This window comes from Arctopsyche grandis, chromosome 11 (assembly GCF_051622035.1).
Source record: "Arctopsyche grandis isolate Sample6627 chromosome 11, ASM5162203v2, whole genome shotgun sequence".
NCBI lineage: Eukaryota > Metazoa > Arthropoda > Insecta > Trichoptera > Hydropsychidae > Arctopsyche > Arctopsyche grandis.
Window position 1 is genome coordinate 21,143,513 of NC_135365.1, and position 8,083 is coordinate 21,151,595.

Below are 8,083 nucleotides of genomic sequence, written 5' to 3' on the forward strand. Positions count from 1 at the left end.
TATGTTGAAATGTTCATTTTGTATTTATAATAATTTGGCACAGGTGAAAATTTACGATACGATCTCCCCCATAGATCCGATTTTTTTCGTAGTTTTTTGTGTTTAAAAATTGTTGTTCAATATTATAATAATTGATGTTTTTAAAAAGATTATTAAACATACTTCTATTTTTGTGAAGAATCTGCAAAATTTAGCCGGTTGCACAAGCTTTATTTTAAATTGATGTTTCGGAGTATTCGAGTAATTCGCAAGTTTCTATATTGAACAAGAAGAACGCCATTAATTCTATAGAATTTTGCATGAGTATTTTTTATTAATTTATTGTGGTTAAACTTTTTTATTACAAGTTATAAAATTCACTATCTACATATATATGTATGCTTTATTAACATTTTTTGAAGAATTTGTAATCCTCACCTTTTGCAATGAAAGTAATCATAATATACACATACATGTAGTACATCTAATATATAATTTCGACTTTGTATGTATGTACATATATATATTTGTTTGGTTCGTAAAATTCTAAACGTTCAATTTAATAAAAACACAAATGAATGATCAAATAAATTTAAATAAAATAAAACTATTCAAATAAATTTAGTAAAATGTTTACTATTAGAACTTAGTCATGCTAAAGCGATTTATATTACAAATACCGAGCGAAGCCGGGTAAAAACACTAGTAAATATATAAAACGGAAATGACGTATATACCTATACATACATATGTACATATGTATGTATGATTTTTTTAAGGAAAAGTATGGAGATTTCAAAAAATAAATATAACAATTATCAAAAGTCCATACAAAGATACATATGCATGTTCATTTATTTATTTTTTACAATTTCGCCATAGTGACATTACAGATTAGCTCCAGGTCGTCACTATGGCTAATCTATTACAAGACATTGAAAAATCATAATTAACGAGACATCTAAATACATAATTATTACATACATACCCATGAAAATCGAAACAATACCTGACATATATGGTCAGATATTACAAACATCATATAAATATGATTAATAACATTTTTCATGTAACAATACGAATTTTCACATTCGATAAACAACCACAGAGACATCTATGGTGAGAAATCTGGCGAAAACTGAGATATAACAATAACTCAAGGTTTGCAACAGAAAATTGGGAAGCAAAAGCCAATTTTACAGGAACCGTTTCAATGAAAATCTGGTCAAAACAAAAAGGTCTGGTCAACAACGAGACGCTTAGTGGGAATCGAACCCGTGACATCAAACACGAAAGAATTCAATACTCACCACTGGACCACACTGCTGGTTTGTATGTGGACGATCGGGTGAGCATGCAGGAATGGAATGAGGGGATAGTTCCCCGGGAGAGTGGAGTGAGGAGAGTGAGGGGAAGATTCGAATTGATTAAAAAAGCTGTATATGGTGAAACTGCTAGCGACAATAGCCTTGGATGACAAGAACAAACATACACGAAGGTATACTCATTTGCTGGGTGAGCCACAGGAGTACATAAGGATGCAGGAGAAGAAATGATGAAGCTTGACCGAAAGGTCTGTGATAATAGCCTCGGATGTGATTAATGTATCAATTACTTTCCAAAACCACACGTTGAAATATTGACAGGCACAACACTAGTATATAATTTTCTACGTAAACTTTTCAACAATACTTGAACTTATACGTAATTTAATTGTGTTGCATGAAAAGTCAACTAATCTTTCTCAAGAATTATTGGCTCATACAATAAATAGTTCAATACAAAAAGTATTACTATTTTATCGTTTCATATATGTACATATGTACGTATGCGAATGTAGCAGAAAAAGTTACGAGTGACGCATGTTGTGTTTCAGAACTGATAAGGGTTCAACATGAATGTAAAATGAAAAACCATTATGTATATGTATTTTCAGTTGTAATATATTCCAACTGACGTTTTAAATCATTCATATTCGACTACAATTAAACTAGTAAATTATATCTGTACAAGCGCAAATACAAATAATGAGCGCCAGTTGTAATATAACAGTTGACAGCTCTGATGGTTTTACGAATGCCTTAGAATTCAATAATGCGTTAATATTTGCTAGGTATTACGAATAAAGGTAATGACTACCGTACTATGATAACTCTAAGAATGTGTTCAAAGCAAAAATGTGACTTTCCAACTCAATTTACTCGTCGAATGACTTTTTCACCCAAACCTGACCTCTCCATATAACCTGCTACCAACTTATAGTTGAGCTGTATTTTCAGTTGTAATATATATTGACCAGTTGGATTGTAATTCGCCATATGAATCGACTTCGTGGGTTAGGCGGATTATATTCCAACTATTTAAAATATATTACAACTGAAAATCCACTTCAACTTTAACGGTAGTTGGTACCAGGTTAGATGGAATATATTCCAAGTCGTCAATCTATATAAAATATGTACAAATATAAAAATGAATGTCTGTGTGTGTCTCGAATAGGTTCCTAAACCACTAAACCGATTACGATGTAACTTTCAGGATTTGTTGTATGCATGTCCGGGAAGATTAGTGTGAAAAAAAACGGGAAAAAACTTGAGCGGAAACGGGAAAAACGGGAGTGTCATTGCAACGCTAAATTTCAACGCGAATTTCATGTCGTGACCAATGTGTTCGCTTCCTGCGTTTTTCCGACTAATGGGAACGGGAATGAGAATGAGAACGGGAACGAGGACGGAAACGGGAACGAGAACAGGAACTGGAACGAGAACTGCATGCGTTTTTCCGACAAATGGGATCGGGAACGAGAATGGGAACAGCGGGTTCTTATTGTGGCATTGCAACGCATGCCCGGTTCAGCTAGTATATACATATGTATATTTCATCTGGAAGATACACTTCGACTGTAACATATGTACATATGTAGACAAGTATGTATACTACTCGTGCATTCATTATTCAAAATTGGCATGCGTGGTGTTACGTTTTTGTGTGTCACTGAATGGGTTAGACTTTGAGTATGTATCTATATGCATAATGTACGTTTTGGCACGGTATGAACCGTTCAAAAGTTCGCGAACCGCAGGTTAACCGTCTCTGAATAATTACGACCGACGTTTATATTAAATTTTCTACGCAGAAGAAGCGTCTTAATTTAAGAAACGCTTAGCATTTCTGTGGGTATGTTTTATTAAAATTTATCACGTGAATTTTTCAAGGTCAAAATGCTAATGTTTCGTATTTGAATTTAATGATTTTTACTTTATTTTATATACATATTGAAGCGTTGTCTTTCTTTGGTTTTTCAAATGAAAGAAAATCTTCTAGAATATTCGGGAAGTTTTATTTTTTCGCGGCGCCATTTTCCCATTAATGCCAGTATATAAACACCACATGGCGCCACGTCGTTTTTCAACCCCTCCATCGAGCACTTCAGGGCTTTCCCTTTTATTTTAAAATATTCCCATCGTTATATTTTATGTATTGAATTATATAACGAAGAAAATTGTATTGATTAAATAAATAAAAAAAATACGAGAAGAGAAAGCCATACAGGAAAAGTACTACATAATACCAAAATATACATATGATTGCTTAATTATCAAGGGAATTATGAATACGCAGTACATTTCGGATTATATAAATCAAATTTGCAAATAAGTGAAAATAAATGTATGGAAATTAAAGCTTCGTTATGTATTTTATTATTTGAAAATAATGATTCAATTTCTCTTAAATAATATTTATGCATACTATGCGTGTTTGTAATCCATAAAAACTTCTATGTATGTAGTATGTAAATGGTTATTTTATTTTGATCTTTATCCGTGTTATTCGATTGACTTTAATTGGCGTGATGATTATTCAATCAGGTAGGCACGTTTGTAAGATGTTTGCTTATGCATTTAAAATATCGTCTTGTTTATTTATTGAGAAATAATTATTCGAACATTAAAATCATTTCGAAATGGGACGTTTCAATGAAAAAATCAAACATTTTCGATTTGTCGATGAATCAATTCGACGAATTCTCAAAATTGATTTCAAGTCATACTTTTTGAAAGTCGTTATATTTAACCGTGCGTATGTAGCATAGTCGTTCAGACTAATTGATGACTTCCTCGTCAATTAAGAATAATAAATTAAAACTACTACTAGCAATGACAGCAGCTGTCGTGTGGCCTTTTGAAAGCTTTAATACTTGTATAATATACGTATATATGGATTTATTTACATATTGTATGTATATATCGAAGATCAAACTTCAATTTGAAACGGTGAAAATAATCCCTAGTCGTAAAATACGTGTTTTACGGTAATTAAACGCGATTATTTTCAACAAAAATGATTAAATATCAAAGCGAAGTATATTTATTGCGATTATATAAAATATTTTTTTATTAATGTTTAATTTTCATTATTTTCAAGCCGCTATAATGTGATATGTAATAATACGTAATAAAGTGTATTGTGTTTAAATTCAGATATTGATTACATCCATTTAGAATTGTTTTTAGTATTAAATGTTGCTTCTCAAAGTTGCTTAAACATTCTAATTTTAATATTTTGAAACATCCACAACGATTGGAAGCCTGAGATCGGTTTTGTAACACTTTGAATCTCTTCACATCAATTAAACGCTCGAGTGTTCGGTGTTGAAAAATGCAACACCTGACTGACACGTAACTAGCCATAAGGTTAAAGTTTAAAATAGCAGTATTTTTTTGTATGATGATATTTTAATTTGCGGCATTTAATCAAACGCTTTTTTACTCAAATTTATTTTTTTCCAGTCGGAAATCGATTGACTACATATAAATTGCATTAGCGTTAGGCGAGATTATCTTAAAAAATATACGATAACGATAATCGATATACAATTGCTCGGTTGATTTGGTTCGGAGTTGTTGGATTTTTTTTTGCTATTTTAAAGTTTGAGAATCGCCGATGGTAATTTTTGATTTGTCTGTGAAGAAACGGTGGTAAAAGGTCATCTACGCCTTTCTTTTTGGCAAAGCTTATCGGACGCGCTGGGTGTGTGTCACTGTTTACAGACTATATTGGTTACTGTGCGTGTCACTGAATGCCAAGAAATCTCGTGGCACTGACATTTTGTCCGTTTCCAAAACTTACGTTTATTTTTTCGCTCGTATTCAGCTCAAATGCCAGAATTAGTTGATGGCTGGTCATTATCAGCGAAAGGACAATGACTGCTCTTCAAAGCTTATACCCACTATTACATACACTGTTCGACAGGAAAAATGGTTCAGAGACGAGACATTACTTTTCTTATACATAGATCTATGCCGAGTAAACACGAATCTGGTAATAAAAAATGTTGATTGACTCGAGATTCGGAGATATGTATGTATATGTGTTTTTTAAATCGCGCAATTTTTCTATATTTTCGTGTTGTTCGGTCGATGTCTCAAAATCTGTCGATTTCCTGTTCAAAATGAATATTCGAATCTATAGTCAGGTATTTTATCTTTTCTTTGTAGTACTTTTCAGCTTTCAAATATCTATAAATAGTCGTCCAGTTTAAATCAAAAGTCAAAAGTACCTATTTTCACTTGGGATTTTTTCCCACTGTTAATACTATTTTATATTGAGTATTTTCTATTGAAACATGTTTATTAAGATAATGTTCTAGCCACACTATTTTTTGTTTTCGTTTAAAAGGGTTAATTAGAAGTGTGCTGAATTTTAAATCGGTAAAATGGCGAGCTAAAATCTCGTACTAGTATTTACTCGTATTTACACGAATCTCAATTGAATTAATAGGGATAATATATTAAATTGTCTTTATATGAGAATTAAATAAAATTACCAGATTCGTGTTCACTGGGCATAGATCTATAAGAAAAGTCATATCTCATCTCTGAACCAAAAAAAAGTCGTCATTTGTCGAAAAGTGTTATTAGTATGATAAAGTTGTAGGAAAATATACTGATTAAACGTTTGAGGATTGCAGCTATATCGGAGGCAATGTCATAATACCGTAATTTCATTATCTCGCATTACGACCCGGAAAATTTCGGTCCAAGTTTTCCCAAAAGAATTTCGGAATTGTCATTTTTTCATCTGTACCAATTTGCATACTTCGGAATAAATTATAATATATTTTTAAACAAAGCAATTTTGACTTTTATTTATGTATATAATTTGTACGTAGATCTTTTATTATACAGACACACTTACCTGTCACGGTTTGTCGTCTGATTTATACGGTTGTCATTTGAATTTATCGGTCCATTCAACGTTTCCCTTATGGAAGAGTTTTCCAGGATCGATGTGAGGTTTGTGTCTTTATGTCTGAAAATTAATCTAAATTTCTTTGATAAAACGAGTGAAACGAACCGGAGTGTTTTCTTCTAGATGTTTGTATGGCGTATAAGCGTGCTAGTTACTCGCAAAATGCTCATGATAGTGACTCGAATCGTGTATATGATGTATTTGAATTGTGTGAATGGATTGCTAGTCAATGTCCAAAAGGAAGTAGTTCAATTAGCGACGTTTAAATGTCATAATTTATCGCTCAAACATCTGATCGATAGGAAAATGTCGAACGTGTTGTTATTGCATCAAATTCGACTTATCAGTCATGTGGATTGCTATAAATTAATTTGTAATGCTTGATGTGGGTTCAATGAATGATTGTCTTTTTATGACAAAGGTACATACATACGCTCCCACTTTTCTTTAAATTATCTATTATATATGTACATATGTATGTCGATAAAGAAGGTAAGATAATCACGTTTCCGATGAATAAGTATCTTACAAACGAAAACCGAGCTCTCGGCTTAGAAACATTGCTGGAATATGTATATATCAAAAACTATTAGCATGATGTACTGATTGTAAGTCAACGAATAGTTGAGCCTAGTATGATATTTGAAAATAAATTTTCACTCTAATCATTCCGTTCAATCTGAAAGGATTGAAATCTTTCCACATTGGAGACAAGAAGAGTGTGAGGCGATCTACATATGTATAGGTATAATATGTATGTAACCAAAGTTTACAAAATTATAAATAACCACTAAAATCGTCTTATAATTAACCTCCTAGCGTTAAACAAAAACACTCATGCAAAAGAGGTCATTCTCTTAAGACTCAAAAAATATATTTCTTAAGAACAAATTAAAGATTCCTCCTATTCAAATAGGGTAGTTAAAACGGTTGGCGCATTATTGGCTGAATGGACACTTGGTTGACGGACACAAGGCCGGCGGACGTTTGGCCGAACGGATATTTGGCCGAATGAAATTTTTAATTGTTTAAATTTATCAAAAATATCAAATTTTATTTATTTGTTTGTCGATTTGTCTGTCTGTCTCGTATAGGCTCCTAAACCACTCAACCGATTACGATGGAACTATCGGGATTTGTTGTATGCATGTCCGGCTTACTGTGAAAAAAAAACGGGGAAAAAACCTCTTAATAATAATATTCGTAATACGATTTTACCAACGCGAAAGTTTGAAGCGCCATTGTGTAGTCAAGGAAATGTGTTCGTTGGTAACCACGTTACCAGTTGGTTTATGACGACACGGCGTTGAAGAGACGTTAGTAGATATCCAATTATCACTTGAAACGGGAACACAATGGGAACGGGAACGCAACGAGAACGGAAACGGGAACGGGACAAGGAATGGGAACGGGAACGGGAACTGGGACTGGAAATGGGGAACGGGAAAAGGAACGGGAACGGGAACGTGAACGGGACAAGGAATGGGAACGGGAATGGGAACGGGGAACGGGAACGAGGAACGGGAACGGGAACGAGGAACGGGATCGGGAACGGGAACGGAAACGGCAGCGGGAACGGGAGCGGGAGCGGGAACGCAACGAGAACGCAACGAGCTCCAACTATCACTTGAAACGGGAACACAATGGGAACGGGAACGCAACGAGAACGGAAACAAGAACGGGACAAGGAATGGGAACGGGAACGGGAACTGGGACCGGAAATGGGGAACGGGAAAAGGAACGGGAACGGGAACGTGAACGGGACAAGGAACGGGAACGGGAATGGGAACGGGGAACGGGAACGAGGAACGGGAACGGGAACGAGGAACGGGATCGGGAACGGGAACGGAAA